The sequence below is a fragment of the Lithobates pipiens genome, unplaced genomic scaffold (genome assembly GCF_037356315.1).
Source record: "Lithobates pipiens isolate NorthernLeopardFrog02 unplaced genomic scaffold, aLitPip1_a1.2 Scaffold_19, whole genome shotgun sequence".
Classification (NCBI taxonomy): Eukaryota; Metazoa; Chordata; class Amphibia; order Anura; family Ranidae; genus Lithobates; species Lithobates pipiens.
In genome coordinates, this window is record NW_027507764.1 from 279255475 (window position 1) to 279277085 (window position 21611).

The window sequence follows — 21611 nt, forward strand, 5'->3', positions numbered from 1 at the left end:
CGTGTGTTTCGGTGTGTTTCTAGTGAGTTGGAGAAAATAAAAATATCGTCACGATACATAATTACGAAGTTGTCTAGATACTCACGGAATATATCGTTGAGGAGGTGGAATGTGGCCGGGGCATTGCAGAGCCCGAAAGGCATCACTGGTATTCAAAGTGTCCTAATCTAGACCTGAAAGCCACTTTACACTCATCTCCATTGCAGATTCGAACTAAATTATATGCCCCCGCAGGTCTAGCTGGGGGAATACCTTGGCAGTTCTTAGGCGTTGGAAGAGTTCAGGGATCAGGGTAAGCGGGTACCTGTTCTTAATAGTAATTTTATTAAGTTCCCTGTAGTCCACACAGGGCCTGAGTGAACCATCCTTTTTCTCCACGAAAAAGATGCCTGCGCCAGCTGGAGAAGAGGATGGTCGGATAAATCCTTTTTCTAGGTTGTCATCTATGTAAGAGCGCAGAGCTTCTAATTAGTTTTCCGATAATGGGAATATCCCCCCGAATGGTATTTCGGAACCGGGTAGCAGATCAATAGGGTCATAGTCATAGGGCCGATGGGCCCGCAGAGTATCCGCTTTTTTGTTGTCGAAAATTTCCAAAAAGTCATGATAAGCTGAAGGGATATGCGGAAGATTATCAGGACTAGTCTGTATTGTCAAGCAAGAGGTGGACTTGTGGGAGGTTGGAGAGAGTGCTGTGAACAGTAGGGAGAAGAAAAGCGTACTTCCTCCTTGTTTCAGTTAATCAGTGGGTCATGGGCTTATAACCAAGGAAACCCGAGGATGATCGGAAACTTCGGAGAATTGATAATGTCAAAGCGAAGAAATTTGTGGTGGCCAGAATCTGTAGCTGTCATGATCGGTTTAGTTTCTTGGGTCACGGGACCAGAGCAGGGTAGGGAGCCATCAGCCAGGTGGATTTGAAGATGTTTCTTAGTGCAGAGAGGGATGTGCAGATTCTGAGCTAAAGTTATGTCCATGAAACAACTGCAGGCTCCAGAGTCAATGATGGCTCCCAGCCGAACCTCCTCTTCCGCCACCTGTAGAGAAATCGGGAGGACAAGGTGAGATTGGGTGGAACCTGAAATTTGAGAATTCACAGCAGCGTAAGGGCGGCACTTACTGGGTCTTACAAGGCAGCTGCACAGGAAATGATCCGATTCACCACAGTACAGACAAAGGTTGGCGTGACGCTGACTGAGTCTTTCGTCAGGGCTAAGCGGAGCCTGGACTAGGCCCAGCTGCATGGGTTCGCTGTCAGTAGAGGAGGAAGGGGCTGGAGCAGGTGTAGGCACAGGGGTACCCAGGGTAGCATCCACGTGGGTTTAGATGACTGAAAACACTCAGAGCGATGCTCCCGTAGATGTCGGTCAAGCTTGGTAGTTAACTGGACCAGGTCTTCTAGAGATGCAGGGGTATCTACCCGGGACAGTTCATCTTTTAGGGTCTCTGAGAAGCCCAGGCGAAATTGGTATTTAAGGGCAACCTTGTTCCAATCAGTGTCCCCAGAAATGCTACAATATAGTCCTCTACTGGTCTTTTTCCCTGGGTTAGGGAGTGCAGGATGGCTTCGGCCGTAGTGGTGCGTTGAGGGTCATCGTACAGTTGTGACATGGCTTCAAAAAAGGTCTCTACAGAATCGAGAAGGGAGCTCTTCTGTTCCAGGAGGTTATGGGCCCAGGACTGGTTCTTCGGATAGCAGAGAGAGGATGAACCCCACCTTCACTGATTCGGAGTGGAACGTCCTGGGCTGCAGAGCCAGGTACAGGAGACATGCATTTTTGAACCGAAAAACGCTCCAGAGTAGGGACCCTGGGTTCCGGAAGAGTTATGACTACTGCAGGCGTAGCACCGCCTTGAGCTTGCAAAGCGGAAGAGTTGCTGGCTGTAGAAAGTGAAGGATCCGATGGGTTGGGAGAGATCGCCAGGTGCTATAGACGGCCTTCAATCTGAAAGTAGCCATCCTGGAGTCACTGCACTGCCTGAGTGAGGGCTGCAACCTGCTGGCAGAGAACCTCAAGAGGTGAGCCAGCTCTGTCGGCTTCTGTGGCTGGTTTGTACTGTCAGGTACTCACCAGAGGCGAAATGCTGAGAGCAGCTTCCCTTGCAGCTGGGTGCACAGTACCGCAGAGGATGGAACAGTGGGTACAGGGCACGGATAGGCACAGGTTGCCAGCAGGTGACTTCTATGCAGAAGGTCTTCAGAAGGAAGAGATGCCTGTGCAGATGGTCTTGGAACTTGTTAGAAGGGAACGCCTGGCAGGGGTTCTGACACCTGGAGTGAAGGACAGCAGGAGGCTGAGGGTCAAACGCCAGGGAGATTAGATCAGAGTCCAAGAGCAAGACAGGTCATACACAGAGGACAGTCCGGGGATCCAGGCATCACAACACAGGGAATAGGCAGAGACAAGTCCAGGAGGCAGGCCGAGGGTCAAACACAGGAACAGCAGAGAGGAGAATCCAGGAAGCAAGCCTGAGGTCAATCACAGGAGAGGTCCACGAGAGTAGTCGGGTACAATCCGGGTCACAGAGGGAAGGCTCAGGAAATGAGGCACAGGGGCACAGGAAACACAGGAGCACTGGAGCTGAAAAGACAAACCAGCAAAGACACAGAGCACATTGATGACTTTTATAAGCCTGTCAGGCCAATCAGGTGATGCCCATAGCCGTGTGCGCATGCACCCACGACTACGTATTGTATCGCGCATATGCGTGCGCTAGGCCGTGGGACTGTGTGTGCACGGACCCGCTAATTCACGCACCCGTATGCACAAACCCGCCACATCGCACACCCGTGTGCGCTGTTGCGCCGTTCTGCCCCGCAGGCGCATGGGGAAGTGCCGACGAAGTCTGGTGATTCTCTTAAACATGGCATAAATGTAATAAGAACCGTATACATCTTTTGGCATATGATTCTGATGGTGAATAAATTACATAGCATAATGATACCAATGACAGCATGCCTAATATCGGCCTATATATCTAGATGGTAAGTATGCATACACTAAATACAGCCATATGGTTGCTGATGTCATCCGGTGCTACTTTTGGGTTTTCTTTTCCCTTCCCTTCTTTACACAAATTGTTATGGTGCAGATTTCCTCTTTCTTACTGGTGCTCCCGTTTCGCAGTTAATTGACACAATTTTAAATTTTCTTTCACTAGCTACCTTGTACTCAGTCTTTGTGACACTTTCACTTAATTCTTGCAAAACTGCATACTCACTTCAAACACTACTCACTCTTCAATGTTGATATCCCTTGCACCATTCTGATTCTTATCACTTCTCCTGGAATTCACTGGGTCCACTATTAATCATTCTCTCTGATGAATTATTATAAATTATACACACGTTCATTATTTTGTTCCCAGATACGTTGATTCCAACTACAGTATATTCCCATTTTTGCAGATACTTTGTCATCCCTTTTCTTTACTTTGCCTAATATTGCATCCATATACATGCCGCCTCAGCTCCCGTGGAGGGATTATGCTCCTGGCCCACCTTGGGCCCCACTGCCGCACATTGCACTTGCTGTCTGGTTTGGTGAGTGTATATGGCTAACCATCTTGTATGCATTATATGTTCATTCACCCATATATTCTTTTACATGATTCATTATTCTTCTATATACATCCTATAGGAATCTATGGTAGCGTCAGCTCCTGATGAGTGGCGAAATATCCACGAAATGCGTTGAGCTTTGATTTTGATGCCCCAGCTACACCTCATATGGAATCATACTGATTTCATTATTATTTGACCCTTTTAACTACAATACAAAAAAAACTTTTCTGTATTTAGTGGACGCATACTTATCATCTGGATATATTGATATTCAATATATTCTGTCGATTTTAGGCATGCTGTCATTGGTATCATCATTCTATGTAATTTATTCACTATCAGAATCATATGCTAATTGATGTATACTGTTTTTATTACATATATGCCATGTGTACGTTTTTTTTTATGCTTATGAAATCTATACTTTTCATTTTACAATTAATAAACATTCTACGTTGAAATTCAAACATGGTCCCTTTTTCTTCCACTATCCAAATGCTTCATTTAAAGTCCCAATTTCCCTTTGTACCTACCTATTACCCAGATGGAGGCACTTAATTGTGCTTCATTTAAAGTCCCAATTTCCCTTTGTACCTACCTATTACCCAGATGGAGGCACTTAATTGTGCTTCATTTAAAGTCTCAATTCCCCTTATTTTCGATCAGGATTCAGTGGGACAATGCCAAGGAGCAACAAGGAGCTCAGCTGCAGCACAGGAGGTCGCTCACATCCTCCAGTGGGCAGAGCAACACGTGCCGGCCCTGACGGCCATATACATCCCGGGTGTAAAACTGGCAGGCGGACTACTTAAGTCCTCAGATGCTGGACCCAGGGGAATGGTCCTTGCGTCCGTAGGTATTTGCGCTGCTTTGCCTAAGGTGGGGCGCACCATATGTGGAACTCTTGGACTCTTGGCTCAATCGGAAGGGGCAGAGGTTTGTGTCCAGGACAAGAGATCCATGGGCGGACGCATTGGTGGCTCCATGGGGGCATTATCAGCTGATTTATGCCTCCCCCCCCCCTCAAACTTCTCCCACGTCTGCTGCGCAGAGTGGATTCTACTAATTCTGATTGCCCCAAATTGGCCTCAGCATCCTTGGTATGCCAACCTAGTATGACTGGTGACGGATGTTTCTTGGCGGCTACCGCTGTGGGGGGACCTTCTATCACAGGGTCCGATACTTCATCCTGCTTTGCCGTCGCTGGTTTTAACAGCATGGCTGCTTAAAACCAGGTGCTAAAAGACAGAGGTCTGTCAGACTCAGGAATTTCCACTATACTGAGAGCACGGAAGTCTTCTTCTCTAAAGATTTACCATCCTACATGGAAGGCTTACATCTCCATGTGTGAGGAGATGGGGTGGCGTCTGCGCACATATTCAGTTTCCAGGATCCTGCTGTTTTTGCAGTGAGGAGTGGATCAGAAACTTGCCTTAAGCCCCATCAAGGGACAGATATCAGCCTTGACTGTATTTTTTTCCAATGGCCCTTGGCGACTCACTCATTGGTGAGTACCTTTGTGCAAGGGGTTCGACACATAGTCCCTCCGTAGACCACCACTACCCCGTGGGATCTGAATCTGGTGCTATCGGCACTTCAGAAACCACCGTTAGAAACATTAGGAAGATTCCCTTGTTAACTCTCTGATAGTGGTCTTTCTAGTGGCTATTACATCTGCCAGCAGTGTTTTCTGAGTTGGCAGCCTTGTCATGCAAGCCCGCAGCCCTCTTTCCTTCCAAAGGTGGTTTCGGCATTCAATCTAAATGAGGACATTGTGTTACCATTCTTATGTCCTAAGCCGACACACCCAAAAGAGGTTGCCTTACATTCCCTGGACATGGCCTGGGCTTTATAGGTGTATCTGTCTGCTATGGCCCCCTTCCGGAAGTCAGACTCTGTTTGTCTCAGTGGCTTGTCCGACAAAAGGTCTGGCGGTTGCTTCGTCCACCATTTCTCAGTGGATCAGACAGATCGTGCTTTAAAGGGGCAGGTGCCCCCTTTTCCTCTCACAGCTCATTTCACCATAGCAATTGGGACCTCCTGGGCTTTCCGACATCAAGCGCCTGTCTCCCAGGTGTGTAAGGCGGCGACTTGGTCGTCCGTTCACACTTTCGCTTAATTCTACAAAGTTGACATAAGTGCATCTTTGGATGCTTGCTTTAGCTGCAAGGTTTTGCAGGTGGCCGTGTAAGGTTGCAATTAAACTTTAAGTTACAAGTTTGTTGTAAACTCATCTTTTGATGCAAAAGTTGGCCGCTGGATTTGATGGCGGCTGTGATATCATCACTAATGGCAAATTGAGATTATCCTGCATGGCTCGTGTTGCAGACTTTCGAGCAAGTTTCATGTTATTGTGGATATAGAGGTGGATGTGGTGGCCTGGCGTCCTTTAAACCAGCTTCAGGGATGGAGGGCCCCCTGGTGGTATAAAGCAAAAAGGAGAAGGACACCTTAGACATACGTGTGCCCACATTATTAAAGCGGGAGTCCACCGGGACTCCGCGTTTTTTTTTTTTTTTTTTTTTTTAAAAGCCAGCAGCTACAAATACTGCAGCTGCTGACTTTTAAAATAGTGACACTTACCTGTCCAGCGCGCCCGCGATGTCGGCACCCGAAGCCGATCGCTAGGTCGTCTGTCGGGTCCTGCCGCCGCCATCTTGGGTATGGGAATCAGGAAATGGAGCCTTTCGGCTTCATTTCCCGGTTCCCTACTGCGCATGCGCGAGCCGCGCGGCGCAATCCGGACGGTCCCCGCTGCCTCTGGGAACTGTGTGTTTCCCAGCAGGTAGCGGGGCACTTGCGCAAAGGGGCGGGCAGTTGCGGAAAGGGGCGTAATCTACGCCCCTTTCCGCAGACAGCTATCCCGGAAGTGGGTACAGTTACCTGGATTATCCAGGTAACTGCACCCCCCTCCCCCCTGAAAGGTGCCAATTGTGGCGCCGGAGGGGGGGGGGGGGATTCAGATGAGCGGAGGTCCATTTTAGGGTGGACCCTCCGCTTTAAGCTGTGAAATTACAGGAACGGAAGGCCCTCTGGTGGTGGATATTGAGACAAGCAGGAGATTTATCTAAGAGAGATGCTGCCCAGTGTTGGATTGCATCTTTGAAATATTCTCTTATGCTTGTGGAAGTTTTTTTTCAATATACCATATTTATCTGCGTATAACACGCGCTGGCGTATAACACGCACACCAAGTTTAGGAGGGAATTTTAAGTGCCCATCAATGCAGCCTTATCAGTGTCCATCTGAAGCCTTGTCAGTGTCATTTGCAGCCTTGTCCATCATTGCACCCTTGTCAGTGTCATATGCGGCTTTGTCATGCGGCTTTGTCATGCAGCCTTGTCCATCGTTGCAGCCTTGTCCATCGTTGCAGCCTTGTCCATCGTTGCAGCCTTGTCCATCGTTGCAGCCTTGTCCATCGTTGCAGCCTTGTCCATCGTTGCAGCCTTGTCCATCGTTGTCCCCTTGTAAGTGTCATTTTTAGCCTTGTCTGTTTTATTTTCAGGTTTTATTTTTTAAAATGGCGCTGCCGAGATGTCCTGTGTATCTCGGCAGTTCTCGGCCGCCTTAGGCCGCTCTCGTCGGCCTACGGCTCTTCTCATCAGCTTTCTGCCACTCTCACCCGTCCGCCCTGAAAACCGTCGAGAAGGGCTGTAGGCTGCCGAGAAAAGTGTGTGTTATACGCCAATAAATACGGTACCATCCTAGAGACTCTAAGTCCCTTTTTTATCAGCTTTCGGCCCTTCTCGCTCTCGGTCGTTTCTCTGCGACTTTCAGCCAACCGAGAAGGGCCTAAGGCTGACGAAAGCCACCGAGAAGGGCCAAAGGCGGCTGAAAGCTGCCGAGAAGGGCCAAAGGTGGCCAAAAGCCACCCAGAGGCTCCAAAATAGTGGAGGCTCGGCGTACAACACGCACCCGCGATTTCCCCCTGATTTTAAGGGGAAAAAAGTGCGTGTTATACACAGATTAAATACGGTACCATCCTAGCGACTCTTTATTATAATTATATTTTAATATTTTTTTTTTTTTACATTCAGTTTAATTATTTATAGACATATTGCTTATATTTATTGATACTTTCTGTGCCTTTTATAACCACTATACTATTTATAATTGAGGTTCATACATATATATATATATATATATATATATATATATATATATATATATATATATATATACCTATACCTTTTGCACAGGATCACTATATACTTTATTGAAAATTTGAGGGCTGCTGTAGCAGATGCTGGGCAGGCTAGTTTCGGGCCGGTAGTGCGCGGTCAGGGTGTTCACCCCAAGCTGGCCTCTGTAAATGATGCTGTTGGTGCTCTACACATTACTACATAAAGCGATATACATAAAAAACACCAATCCCTATATGCTCCTATTTTTTTGGGCCAACGGGAAGGCCTGTGGTCTAACCCCGCCCAGCAACTAAAAACACAAACAGAGTAAATGGTGTAAACGGCTAAATCCCTCACAGAAAAGGAGGAGACACACATCACACAGTCTGTAGACCTTATCCCTCCCCTAGTATATATATATAGGACCAAGGTCATGCAACCATTCCTAATGTGAGGCAGTGTATTCCTGAAAAAGAGTTATGTCACTGTCCCACAATGGAATAGGGCACAGCCTAAGATGCCATCCTGCTGGATTATGTATAGTTAGAGAAGAGGAAGCTTCTTCAAACACTCCATGGGTTGTATGCAATAACAAGTATATTCAATTCTCACTGAGTGTAAAGAAATAGTACCAATTTTCTATTTTGTTCATTTGAGACTATTCCCACAGCTTGCAGGTAATTCTCATGATGTATCCTTAGTACAAACATTTAGCTTATATTATAGCTTCACACTGGTTTATTCAAATTTTCTTTAGATCGAAATCAATCTGTCAATGTATGTCCAATGATTTCCAATTGCCAGCCAAATAATAGTTATCCTTGATATTTCAATATACATCTGTATATATGATATTGGCTCCTACTCTCCTCACATTGAAAGTGGGCAAAGCAAGACACTGTGCAGAAATCTGAGTATTACAAGGTATGAAACAATGTTCATAAATATTGTAGTTAAATGGAACAATCCTCAGATACATTAAATGTAACCACAGACATAGTTCATGCAGCCTGCAGGTAATTTCCAGTTTGTAATGTTAAGTATACATCTTATAGTGTAGGTTACTCATGGATCTGTTGATTATACAGAGATCGCTCAAACATTGGATTGGGATCGATCTGTATATATGTATCCAATTGATTAGATGCTCAAAAAAGCTGTTCCTTTTTCGTTGGTTGTTTCCTTGTTTTCCCTTCTGTTAGAGGTGTATTGCAATAAAAGGAGGGCATTTGTAGTTCTCCTGTGGTAGTTTTTGTATAGCCAATATTTACAGTGTCCTTTTGCCAATCCTCTTTTCCCAAATCCTTTAGGGAGTGATAAGGAGTCATTCAGGGGGTGGTTCTGGAAAGTTCATTCAGACAGGAATTTTTCTTCAGGCTTGTGCATTGTGGTTGCAGTCATTAAGTCCTAAATGTCAATGGGGTTGAACTATGGTAGGTAGAGAAACGGGGGTGGTCGTTCCAGCGTAGAGTTTACATGTTTCGTTTTGAAGGGGCAGAACTTTGTCAGAATTAAGGGAGTAGTCAGCCGTCACCCATTAAATACAAAACCACAAATCACTCCTAATTATCTAAGATGAGTGTGACAAACCCTCTGTCCTCAAACAGAACTTGGTCCATTGTCCTTGCTTCCTCTGTCCAGAGTCAACACTTTCCAAGACCCTTTAGCCCACCCAGTCACCAAACACCAGTCTTGGATTGGCAAACAACAAACTTTTTATCATCACACCTGGACACACAGATATCTCACTTCAAAATACTTCCTTCCCACCCTTGGAAAACAGGGCGGGTTAAACTGTCCAATGACAATGTGTTTATCACATTCATGGCAAAATATTCACCATAAATTACAATTTTATTACAAATTTTACAAAAAGTCCCGAGGTCTAGTGACCTAAGTCCCCTCTTGGTTTCAATTATCTAATTTGGGATGTGGTGTTTTTTTTTTTTTTGGGCTTTCCCTCTTTTTCTCGCTTTTTGTATATATGTCCAATGACAATGGACACGAAGGTCAGGTGTGTTCAAACTTCTCCTGAGTAAACCGTCTTATCCCCAGGGGGGCAGCTGGAGGAATCCCCCCCTCCCTCTTTCCTCACAGCAAGACACTTTCCCATCCTATAATATTTGAGGCAGACAGCCACAATAGAATACAGTCACACCCCAAACAAATCACAGCAGACTCCACAACAAAATGAGACAATATATACATATATACAAAAAATATATTGAAAGGGCCCAGGCGCTACCTCTAATAACTAAATAGAGATCTATATATATATGTGTGCATATGTATATACATACACATACAACCCCAAAAAACTGAAAAAATCCCAATGAGTATTAATTAAAGCCCCCAACAGCCACTAATGAAAGAAAACCATGAGAGGGGAGTAGGCAGGACAGGCTCAGAGCAAAACCTATAATTCTAACCTAAGGGTAAGTGATTATCGGAGAGATATAAATCCAATATTGATTATTATATTCCCTGGATAATATTACAAGAGGGAAAAAACTACAGTACTAGCTACAATATACTAGAAGAAGTTCAAGTGCAACCTTAAAAATACCATAAAAACATCATAGGTGCATTGATATATATATAGCACTATATCTTACTGATATAAACGTATACCCAGTGTAAGCAAACTAGTTGCAAGCAAAAAATAAATAAAACTATGATAGGTATTGTTGATAAGAAGTGTAGATGTGCAAAAGTGCAAAACCGTAAAAGTGTGCAAAAATTGCAAAAACATCAATTAATCACATAGAAAAAATTTATTAAAATATATAAAAAATAGATGATAATATATATAAAAAAATGTGTAAAAAATATGAAAAAGTAGAAAAACAAAGATATGATAACTTAGTGCATAAAGTCCATAAACAAATTAATTAATAAATCAATTAAACGTCCTTATGGGAACATATAATAATAAGTGCAGTCCAAGGCAAGGTAGGAGTATATGCTCTACATCTTCAAGCAGGTGCAGTTAAAAGTGACTGGTGCTCAGACACATATAATTCAGGTGACTTCCGTGCTCACCCCCTCAGCTCCCCACTCACCGAATCCTTATGCCCACAAAGGGCAAGCAAGCCTGTATGTTTCAAAGTGCAGGAACTGGTTAATCCACAGGGAAAAAAATCCAAAGGGAACAACCTTTCACCCTTTTCTCCTTCCTCGATATGTAGAGAGGTTCCAATAGGCTGGTGATAGTAGATCGGGGTGTCCTCAGAGAGATAAAAGAGGTCTCATAGTGTAGTAATTCCAGGTCTCAAGCGTTAGGTTCAAAACATAAGCTTTATTAATTAGCACACCGGAAAAAACTAGTATTTAAAAAATTCCAATAGTATAAGCCCATAAGGGGAGTAGTATACAAAATGTAACATAAATACAGTCCCGGGATGGCAATTATACCAAAAAAGTATTTTATATATAAAAAAATGAAAAAAAAATAAAATAAATTAAGAGTAAAAAAGGACAATTGTGTTTGCACACCCCCTCTGAGTAAGCAGGTATAGACAGAGGGAGTCCTTGGTGAGGCTATCTCAACCGCAGGGGTCACAGTGAAAAACCTCCAAAACGTGACACCCTAGGGGAGGGTCACTCACCGTTGGTCCTCACGGAAATTAATAAAGGTCCATTACGGTCTGGGAAGCTAATACACGAGCGGGGGAATGAACGGAGACACGTACAAGGAACTAGCGTGCATTCCAACCTGCGTTCCACACAGGCTCGACAGACTGGAAGTGATGTGTGTGGTTACGTCAGACGCGTTTCATCATAGTACGGACGAGGATGAGAGGATGTCGGTGATAGGCGGAACACAGACTGCTGGGAAATTCAGTGTTCCGCCTATCACAGACGGAGGCGCGGCTTTTGAACAGTGGAATGGCCACCGACGCCGTCTGTCAGACGAGAAGAGCGGCGATCCTGGCATGGCCGCCATATGTGCAGAAGCACACAGGCTCGGGACGCAGGCACGGGACACAGGTAGGCTGGACACACAGGGATGGACGGACACACAGGGATGGACGGACACACAGGGATGGACGGACACACAGGGATGGACGGACACACAGGGATGGACAGGCATGTCTCACCCTCGGCTTATACACGAGTCAATACGTTTTCCCATTTTTTTTTTGTGGTAAATTAGGGGCCTCGGCTTATATTCGGATCGACCTATACTCGAGTATATACGGTACCCTTAGGTTAGAATTATATGTTTTGCTCGGAGCCTGTCCTGCCTACTCCCCTCTCCTGGTTTTCTTTCATTAGTGGCTGTTGGGGGCTTTAATTCTCATTGGGATTTTTTCAGTTTTTTTGGGGTTGTATGGGTATGTATATACATATGCACACACACATATATTTAGATCTTTATTTAGTTATTAGAGGTAGCGCCTGGCCCTTTCAATATATTTTTTGATAACTGATACAGCTCACGACCCCCTATGTAGGATTGTGAGGTATAGGGGCGGCGACACCTGTTCTAGTGCTGTGCTGGTTTATGCTTTGTTTTGGCGGTTCCACGTATACCACTATAGCGCGGTTTTGGTCCTCTGTGATCTGTGTTTAAAATGTTTTATACATATATACAAGACTGAGTCCGATTTAGTACAGATCAGACTGGATTTCTGATTCACCTTGCAAAGAGTATGGTCCCCTTAAAATCCAGGGCCCATAATCAGAATGCAAGAGGCTAGCATTTAGAACTCTCCAAAAGCCTCTGTCCTGGCTAGGTCTGTCACAATGAGTACCAGGTGTTGTTAACCTTGATTGTAGGATACTTTAGCTAGATTGTCCCATAGGACTTTCAAGCTGTAATGTCTTCTCATATGTGCTCAATGCTGGTGGGATCCTTGGCTAAAAGCCAGTATCAATCCCTAATCGCTATTCTTCACATAGTCCTAAATAAACTAAAATATGTGTCTATCGGTGCAAAAAAATTTATATCTAGAAGTGTAAAATATTGTGATACACCCCTACTAAAAATCAGTTTGCTGGAGTCAAATGTGGTTCCACTTGAAGTGAAAACCTGAATAAAACAAAAAAGATTATGAAAGATTACAAAAAAGATTATATGCTGACTGCACTAACTTTTATACTTTATAACCTTATACCCAAACAATACACCACTATGTAAAATATCTCTGTAAAAAAAAAAAAAAATCACTCTAGAAAAAAACCACTGAAAAAAATATATAAAAAAAATACATACACCATATAAAAAATACATATAAAAAAATACATACACCACTATGTAAAATATCTCTGTAAAAAAAAAATCACTCTAGAAAAAAAACACTGAAAAAAAATATAAAAAAATACATACACCATATAAAAAAATACATACACCACTATGTAAAATATCTCTGTAAAAAAAAATCTGTAAAAAAAAAATCACTCTAGAAAAAAACCACTGAAAAAAAAAAAAAAAAAACATTTTATTTATATATATATAGCAGAGCGTCACACAGAGAGCTAGGAAAAGTCCTGTTCGGGGTTTATACGTCTCCCAGGCTCCTCTCGTACACATTCAGAAATCTCTGATCCAAGATCCAGTTCGGGTCTTGGTCCTCTTCCCCAGGCTAATTTAAGCTCACCTGAGCAGAGACAGCCTTTGCTCTCTGCCTGGGACAGACAAAGTTGGTCTGTGAAGAGAGAAAGGTTGGTAAAAGCTTTTAAGCAGTTTATGTAGAGACTGACAAGCGGTAGGCTTGTTCAGCCTGGTAATTAGGCGCTGCACATTGTATAGTTAGAGCCGAGACATGGCTAGAATTTGTGTTTTTGCTATTTTTGTCCTTTATTTTCTGGAACACTGTACAGCACCTATATATGGACTTGTATATAACACAAACGCTGTAGCACTGTTTGTCACTACATCACTGGATTTGGTATCTGTGCCTGAGCAACTGCTCATCCCAGGGAGCTTTGTACCTGCTACCTGTCCCCAAGGTTTCATATGGTGGAGAATGCAGGCAGCTGTAGTAAGTTACTACTTAAAAGGCCAGTACCTAGAGTGACTAAACATGGAGGAAATCCTAAAACAATTGATGATATCCAACGCTGCACAACAGCAAACAAACGCTGAACTACGGCAAGCCAATGCTGCACAACAGCAAGCAAACGCTGCACTCCATGCTGAACAACAGCATGCTAATGCTATCACACAGGAGCAATCGCAGAGGCTGTTTGAACAGCTAGCCACTGATGCAAAAGCGGATAGGAAAAACCTTGGCTGAGGTTGTGGAGATGCTAGCACAATGGTCACCTGCTCAAGTTGATGATGTTGGAGATAAGCCCTCAGTCATCCATGTGGGTCGCTTTCTTTCTAAGATGACTGCAGATGATGATCCAGAGGCCTTTCTGCTAACGTTTGAAGGGACCGCTGAGAGGGAAGGTTGGCCTAAAACCCATTGGGCAGGACTGGTTGCTCCCTTGCTTTCTGGAGAATCGCAGAAGGCCTACTATGATTTGGAATCAGCAGAAGCGGGAGACTATGAAAAGGTCAAATGGGAAATCCTGGCACAACTTGGTGTCACTTTGGCAGTTCGAGCACAGCAGGTCCACAGCTGGTTCTTTCAAGGTGAGTAGCCCCCAAGATCGCAGATGTTTGACCTAATTCACCTGGTGAGGAAATGGCTACAGCCAGAGTCCCTGTCTGGGCCACAAATAGTGGAGCGTGTGGTCATGGACCGGTTCCTGAGGTCACTACCAATTCCCCTGCAGAAGTGGGTGAGTCAAGGAGACCCCAAATTGGCGGACAACCTGGTGGAACTCGTTGAAAGGTACTTTTCTGCAGAAAACCTGGTCACCACCCCTACAACTGCACGTACTTTCCACCCAAAGCCACGGTCTCCCTAAGCAACCTGGTAAGACTGTTCCAGGGGAAGTGGGTGGTAAATATGGCAAGGAAATAAGGGAAGGAATGTTGGTGCCAGGACTGAAGTTTGGCGTCCCAAACAAAGGAAGCCACTGCCCGTCAGCAAACCAAACTGGGGAAACGTCAGGTGTTTTTCGTTGCCGAGAATTGGGGCAGCAATTTGTCCCTTGACAGATAAACCGATGCAGTGCGATTTATTTTTATTTTTTTTTCCATTAGGAGACAGTCTGTTTGCAGCTGTTTCATGCGCTGCAGCACCAAATATGGTAAAACCAATGTGCCAAATGACTGTTAATGATAAGCCTATTACAGCCTTGCTGGACTCTGGAAGTCTAGTGACTTTGGTGACAGCTGAAATGATTGAACCTGGGAATTGTCATGCTAAAAAAAAATGCTGTGCTCTGTATTCATGGGGATACCCCGCAGTACCCTATAACCACTGTTCGGTTTAAAACTGGCTTAGGTACAGTGACCCATCAGGTTGGACTTGTCCCCAACCTGGTGCACAAGGCCCTCATTGGTAGGGACTTTGTTAAGTTTTGGGAACTGTGGGATCGTCCCGACCCGGTCGCAGTACCTGACTCAGTGGCAGAGCCAGAACTTCTGGCCACTACTGACAATGTGGGTACAGGGGATTCCTCTCGGGGCTCCCTGGGTTTTCCTCTATCGGTTATGGCAGGAGAGCTGGAGGAGTCTGAGGAAGTCCCCACCACCAGTAGAGCTGGACAGCCGTCTGCTGAATCCGAGCCTACGTTTGAGTTTGCTGACCTTTTAATGTGGACAAAGAAAATTTTGGTACTGAGCAGAGAAAAGACCAGACCCTTGCCCGGACCTGGGAAAATGTAATAGTGATTAATAAGGTACCTGTTGAACCAGGGGACAGGCCCTGTTTAACTTATTTCAGCAGCAATGAGGATTTACTGTATTGTGTATGTAAAATGAATGATGAAGTGTTTGAACAGTTGGTGGTCCCTAAGCCATACAGACGGGTGGTGTTGGAACTTGCCCATGGGCACTTGCTAGAAGGCCATTTAGGGGTTGAAAAAACTATTGAAAGGGTGTTGCGCAGGTTTTACTGACCCAGGGTACAGAAAGATATTGAGAATTATTGTCAATCCTGTCCTGTGTGTCAGATGTCAGCCCCACTACCCCACTTCCGAAGTCCTTTAGTGCCATTGCCTATTATTGAAGTGCCCTTTGAGAGGATTGCCATGGACCTTGTGGGTCCACTCCACAAGTCTGCCCGGGGTCATCAGCATATCCTCGTAATCATGGATTATGCTACCCGTTACCCTGAAGCAGTTCCCTCACGCACCGCATCTGCTAAAAACATTGCCAAAGAGCTGTTTATGGTGTTCAGTGGGGTGGGCATCCCTAAAGAAGTCCTTACAGACCAGGGCACCCCATTTATGTCGTGAATAACTAGGGAGCTGTGCAAGTTGTTTTAAGGTGACACAGTTGCGAACCTCCATATACCATCCTCAAACGGATGGCTTGGTGGAACGCTTCAATAAGACGTTAAAGAGCATGTTAAAAAAAGGTTGTTGACAAGGATGGGAAAAACTGGGACTTCCTGATACCATACTTGGTGTTTGCCATCAGGGAGGTTCCCCAGTCCTCTACGGGGTACTCTCCATTTGAGTTGCTTTATGGGAGGCACCCTTGGGGACTTTTAGACATAGCCAAAGAAACTTGGGAGGAGGAGCAGACACCCCATAAAAGTGTCATTGAGCACATAGCTCAAATGCAGGAGAGGATTGCAGAAATCATGCCGATGGTAAAAGAACACTTACTGCAGGCCCAGGCAGCCCAACAGAGAATATACAACGAGGGCTCAACTCCGGGTTTTCTCACCTGGTGACAGGGTCCTGGTGTTCCTACTGTTGAGAGCAAGTTCCTGGCTAAGTGGCAGGGTCCCTTTTGAAGTAATTGAAAGAGTTGGGGAAGTCAACTACAAGGTGTATCAACCAGGAAAAAGGAAGCCCGAGCAGGTTTACCATACAAACCTGTTAAAGCCCTGGAAGGATAGACTGGCGTTAACTACAAGGTCCCTCCCGGTAACGCTTAAGGGTACTGAGTCCCCTCTGATCCCCGAGGTCACGATTCCAGACACCTTGTCATGATGTAACCAAAAACAGGAAGCTAGAGAGTTCCTGATAAGGAATAGAGAAAAAATTTGAGTTACTTGGCATGACTTCAGAAGTTCAGCATGATATTGTTACTGAACCTGGGGTACGTGTCAAGCTCAAACTGTACAGATTTCTTGAAGCGAGGAGAAAAGACATCAGCAATGAAGTTAAAAGAATGTTGGAGCTAGATGTTATTGAGGAATCCAATAGTGACTGGTCTAGCCCCATCGTGTTAGTCCCAAAACCGGATGACAATTGGAGGTTCTGTAACGACTTCAGGAAGCTTAATGCAGTGACAAAGTTTGACACATACCCAATGCCCAGAGTAGACGAACTTATAGACTGACTTGGCAAAGCTCGCTATATTACCACTTTGGACTTTTATTGGCAAATACCCCTGATTGGTAGCGCCAAAGAGAAGACTGCATTTGTGACCCCGAAGGGTTCATTTCAATATAAAAAAAATACCTTTTGGGTTGCAAAATGCCCCCGCATTTCAGAGGGCATGGACAGGATCCTAAGACCGCACCGACGATATGCATCAGCCTATTTAGATGACCTAGTGGTATATAGCACTGACTGGGAGTCTCACTTGCCTCGTGTCCAGGCTGTCCTTGATTCCCTCTTCAAAGAAGGTTTTACGGCAAATCCAAAAAAATGTGCCATTGGTCTAGAGGAAGCCAAGTATTTGGGCTACACTATTGGCCGTGGTGTCATAAAACCTCAAGTGAGAAAAATAGAAGCCATCCAGGAGTGGCCACGTCCTGCAAACAAGAAGCAGGTCAGGGCTTTTCTTGGCATTGCGGGGTATTATAGAAGATTTATTCCAAATTTTGCAACTCTAGCTGCCCCTCTGACAGACCTGACGAAAGGTAAAGACTCTGTAATGGTGAAATGGTCCTCAGTAGCAGAGAAGTCTTTCAAAGTCCTGAAGAAGGCTCTTTGTGCACAGCCAGTACTGTACTTCCCCAACTTCTCCAAAGATTTTTTGGTTCAGACGGATGCGTCTGATGTTGGTATCAGGGCAGTACTATCGCAGGTACACAATGGGGAAGAACACCCTGTGGTGTACCTAAGCAGAAAGCTCAATGACCATGAGAAAAAGTATGCAGTAATTGAAAAGGAATGTTTAGCCATAAAGTGGGCAGTGGATGTGCTCAGGTACTATTTGTTAGGGCGCCAGTTTGAGTTAGTAACTGACCATGCTCCCCTGAAATGGATTGCCTAAAAGGAGAGGACTAATAGACGGGTCAACCTGTGGTTTTTGGCTCTACAGGATTACTCCTTCACCGTAAAACACAGGCCAGGTGTTTGAGATGGGGAATGTAGATGCCCTGTCCCGTGTTCACTCCTGTTGGGCCACAGGTGTTCCAACCCTGGGGTTGAAACAAGGGGGGAGGATATGTAGCAGAGCGTTCCACAGAGAGCCAGGAAAAGTCCTGTTCGGGGTTTATAAGTCTCCCAGGCTCCTCTCATACACATTCAGAAATCTCTGATCCATGATCCAGTTCGAGTCTTGGTCCTCTTTCCCAGGCTTATTTAAGCTCACCTTAGCAGAGGCAGCCTTTGCTCTCTGCCTGGGACATAGAGACAAAGTTGGTCTGTGAAGAGAGAAAGGTTGGTAAAAGCTGTTAAGCAGTTTATGTAGAGACTGACAAGCGGTAGGCTAGTTTAGCCTGGTAGTTAGGGGCTGCATATTGTATAGTTAGAGCCAAGACATGGCTTGGATTTGTGTTTTGCTATTTTTGTCCTTTATTTGTTTTCTGGAACACTGTACAGCACCTATATATGGACTTGTATATAACACAAATAAACACAGCACTGTTTGTCACTACATCACTGGATTTGGTATCTGTGCCTGAGCAACTGCTCATCCCAGGGAGCTTTGTACCTGCTCCCTGTCCCCCAGGTTCATAATAAATATATATATAATATATTTATGTGTGTATGTGTGTGTATGTGTGTGTGTGTGTGTGTGTGTGTATATATATATATATATCACATTAGAAGAAACCACTGTAAAACTATATACCACTGTGAAAAATAAATACTGTATTTATACATGCATGTATCTAAGTAATCCACCCGTGTCTATAGTTCATGTGCAACTTTTGTCATTATTTATACAGGAAATGTTCAACGTTTAGGTTGGTATCTGAAAACAAAATATATACACACAGTCTATAACCAATAAATCCTTCTTTCAAATTTTCTGCTGTGAAAAAAAATCCAACTTGTTATATCCGTAATTCTGTACGTTTCATATCCACCAATCCAGTGACAACACCACCACCATAAGAATTGGCCACTCACCAGATATTTTTGTGAAAAACTCCTTTGGTTCATTGATAGGGATAACCAATCCACTCAGGGTATATGCTGCTCCAAATTTACCAATCCACTCAGGGTCTATACTGCTCCCAGCTTACAGGTATTAAACAATGTTCACCCTGCTAAAAAATTTACAGCAATCATTGCGCAGTATATCTGTACATTTATTTGTGAAAAAAAAATAAAAACAAGCCATATTGCTCACATTTCCAAGTGCCTATAGGTTGGCACTAAACCTTTCCGGCAGTTTTAATGGGTTTAGATGTGTTAGGGTATCGCTGTGTGTCTCTTCTCCCAGCGTGCGATCCAAGCCTCACTATCATTACCCAGGCGGGAAGTTTTGTATGTCCCAGCAGCATCTATGCATTTTGCAAGTAAAATTGCGTCATCAGGAAGCTGCTTCCTGATGACACAATTTTAATTGCGAAATGCAAGATATAATGATTGCTGTTCATTTTTTATGAGGGTGAACATTTGCATCATGACTATCCCTAAATTGGATTGCAACTGGAGATGTATCGTCTTTAGTGAAAATTGCTTGAAATGTCCTCTCCTATTTTTTTTTACGGAACTTTCTTATGGTTTTACCCACATATATTTTCCCGCGTGGGTAAATAATTTGGTATATGATGTAAGTGGTGGAGCAGTTTACAAAAGTTTTAATCCTGAAAGTGTGTTTCCCAGCAGAGTCACTAAAGGTATTGGTTCTTTTTTTTTTGTCAAATAACTTTTTATTAGTATAAAGTGAAACATTACACGTCAGACACTTCAGTACAGCATTGGGGGAGCGAAAGAAAGAGAACAGAAAAATTACAGGGGAGAACATACCATAAGAGCATATTGGCCTACATAATATAGCCACCTGGAGCAGGTACAAGCCAGGCCAGGTAGAGCTATTCACAGACAGCATGTTCTGCAACACATGTAAGACAGGGATAAAGTCCAACCAATAATAAACCAGTCCTCAAAACTCAACAACCAGTCAAGAGTGGCAATCCGAGGATACAGGTGTCGACTAATAGTGTAAGATACTTATAGTACATTTTAACCCAATCAAACACCCCCCCTCGGGGGGGGTTTGGAAGAAAGATAGGAATAAAAGAAAGGAAGAAGGGAAAAAGAGAAAAAAAGAGAAGAAAGGGATACCAAAGGGTAGAAAGAAAGGTAGAGAGGAAAAGGAGGGAGTAGGGGTGGGTAGTCATCAGAAAACTTCCGCTTGCCTGTCAGGGTCGATCGCCCTTAAGATTCCAGGGATTCCAGACTACGTCATGCGCTTCCAGCCGGTCCTGTATCCTGGTGGTCATCCTCTCCATAAGCTCCACGTCTCTAATGCGAGCGTATAATGCGTCCAGGGTAGGGGGGTGCGTTTTTTTCCAATGGAGTGCAACAAGACACCTCGCTGCGGTCAAGATATGGCGGGATAATTTCTGTAGGGATTTGGACAGTTTGGGGAAAGGGACTCCCAGTAAAAAGTGTTTTGGGTTCAAGTCCAGGGGTTGGTCCAGGACACTGGCCAAGAGCGTACGGACTTCCGTCCAGAAAGGGACTATACGAGGGCATTGCCAGTATATATGCAAGAGGGTGCCCTTATGCCCCACACAGCGCCAGCACCGGTCTGTTGTAGAAGGATAGATAGCGTGCAGGACATCCGGGGTCATGTACCAGAAGAACAATATTTTGTATGCATTCTCCCGGTAGAGCGTACACATGGAGCTCTTGGATGCCTGTGACCAAATCACCCGCCATTGCTCCTCCGTGAACACTTCACCCAGAGCCTCCTCCCATTTAAGCATATATGCATGTTTGCCGTTAAGACCAATAGGAAAGGCGTTAATTATTTTATAAATATCCGAGATCATCCCCCTCTGTGCCGTACCTGCTGAGACGACTATTTCAAACAAGGTAGGCGGGGAGAAACGGAGGTCCGATGAGATGGTCTGGGCAAAGTGACGGATTTGTAAGTAACTATAGAAGCTCTGCCGGGGAGGTCAAACCGGGATTGGAGTTCAGTGTAAGTCAGTAGTCTCCTAGATCTGGGGTCCACCAGAGATCTCAGATGGAAAAGGTTCCGGGAGGACCAGGGGTGTTGCATCTGGCGAGATAGGCTATCTGGCACTCGAGGGTTGGATATAAAAGAGGTCAGGAGCGATTTAGCCGAGGTCAGGGCAAACGCCTTGGAAGACCTACGCCATAGGTTCTGCAGGTGGGACATGGGGCCCAACAATTGGGACTGGGGAACCACTGCCGCCGCACTCCAGAGCATACTATTAGGGTGTATAGGGGCCAACCACCGGGATTCAATTTCCGACCAGCGATTGTGAGGCCTCTGGGTAGTCCAAGAAGCGACCGCGCGGAGTTGGGCAGCCTGATAGTACCTGACTAGATCCGGGAACGCTAACCCCCCCATCCGAATTGGAGGCGGTCATGACCGAGCGAGGTATCCTGTGCCTTTTTATAGTTCCATGCGAATCAAAGTAGGTCCCTTTGCAATTTTTTCAGGTGAGAGGAGGGGACTGGAATGGGGAGGGTCTGAAAAAGATAAAGGAGTTTCGGGAGGATAGCCATCTTCACAGAGGCTA

The 21611-nt window shown here is 44.8% G+C and overlaps 1 protein-coding gene across 4 annotated transcripts in view; it reads left to right on the forward strand.

Moving 5' to 3' along the window:
* The window catches only part of MSANTD3 (Myb/SANT DNA binding domain containing 3), a 1118007-nt gene that overhangs the window by 143450 nt on the left and 952946 nt on the right, over positions 1–21611 (forward strand). The window lies entirely within an intron of this gene.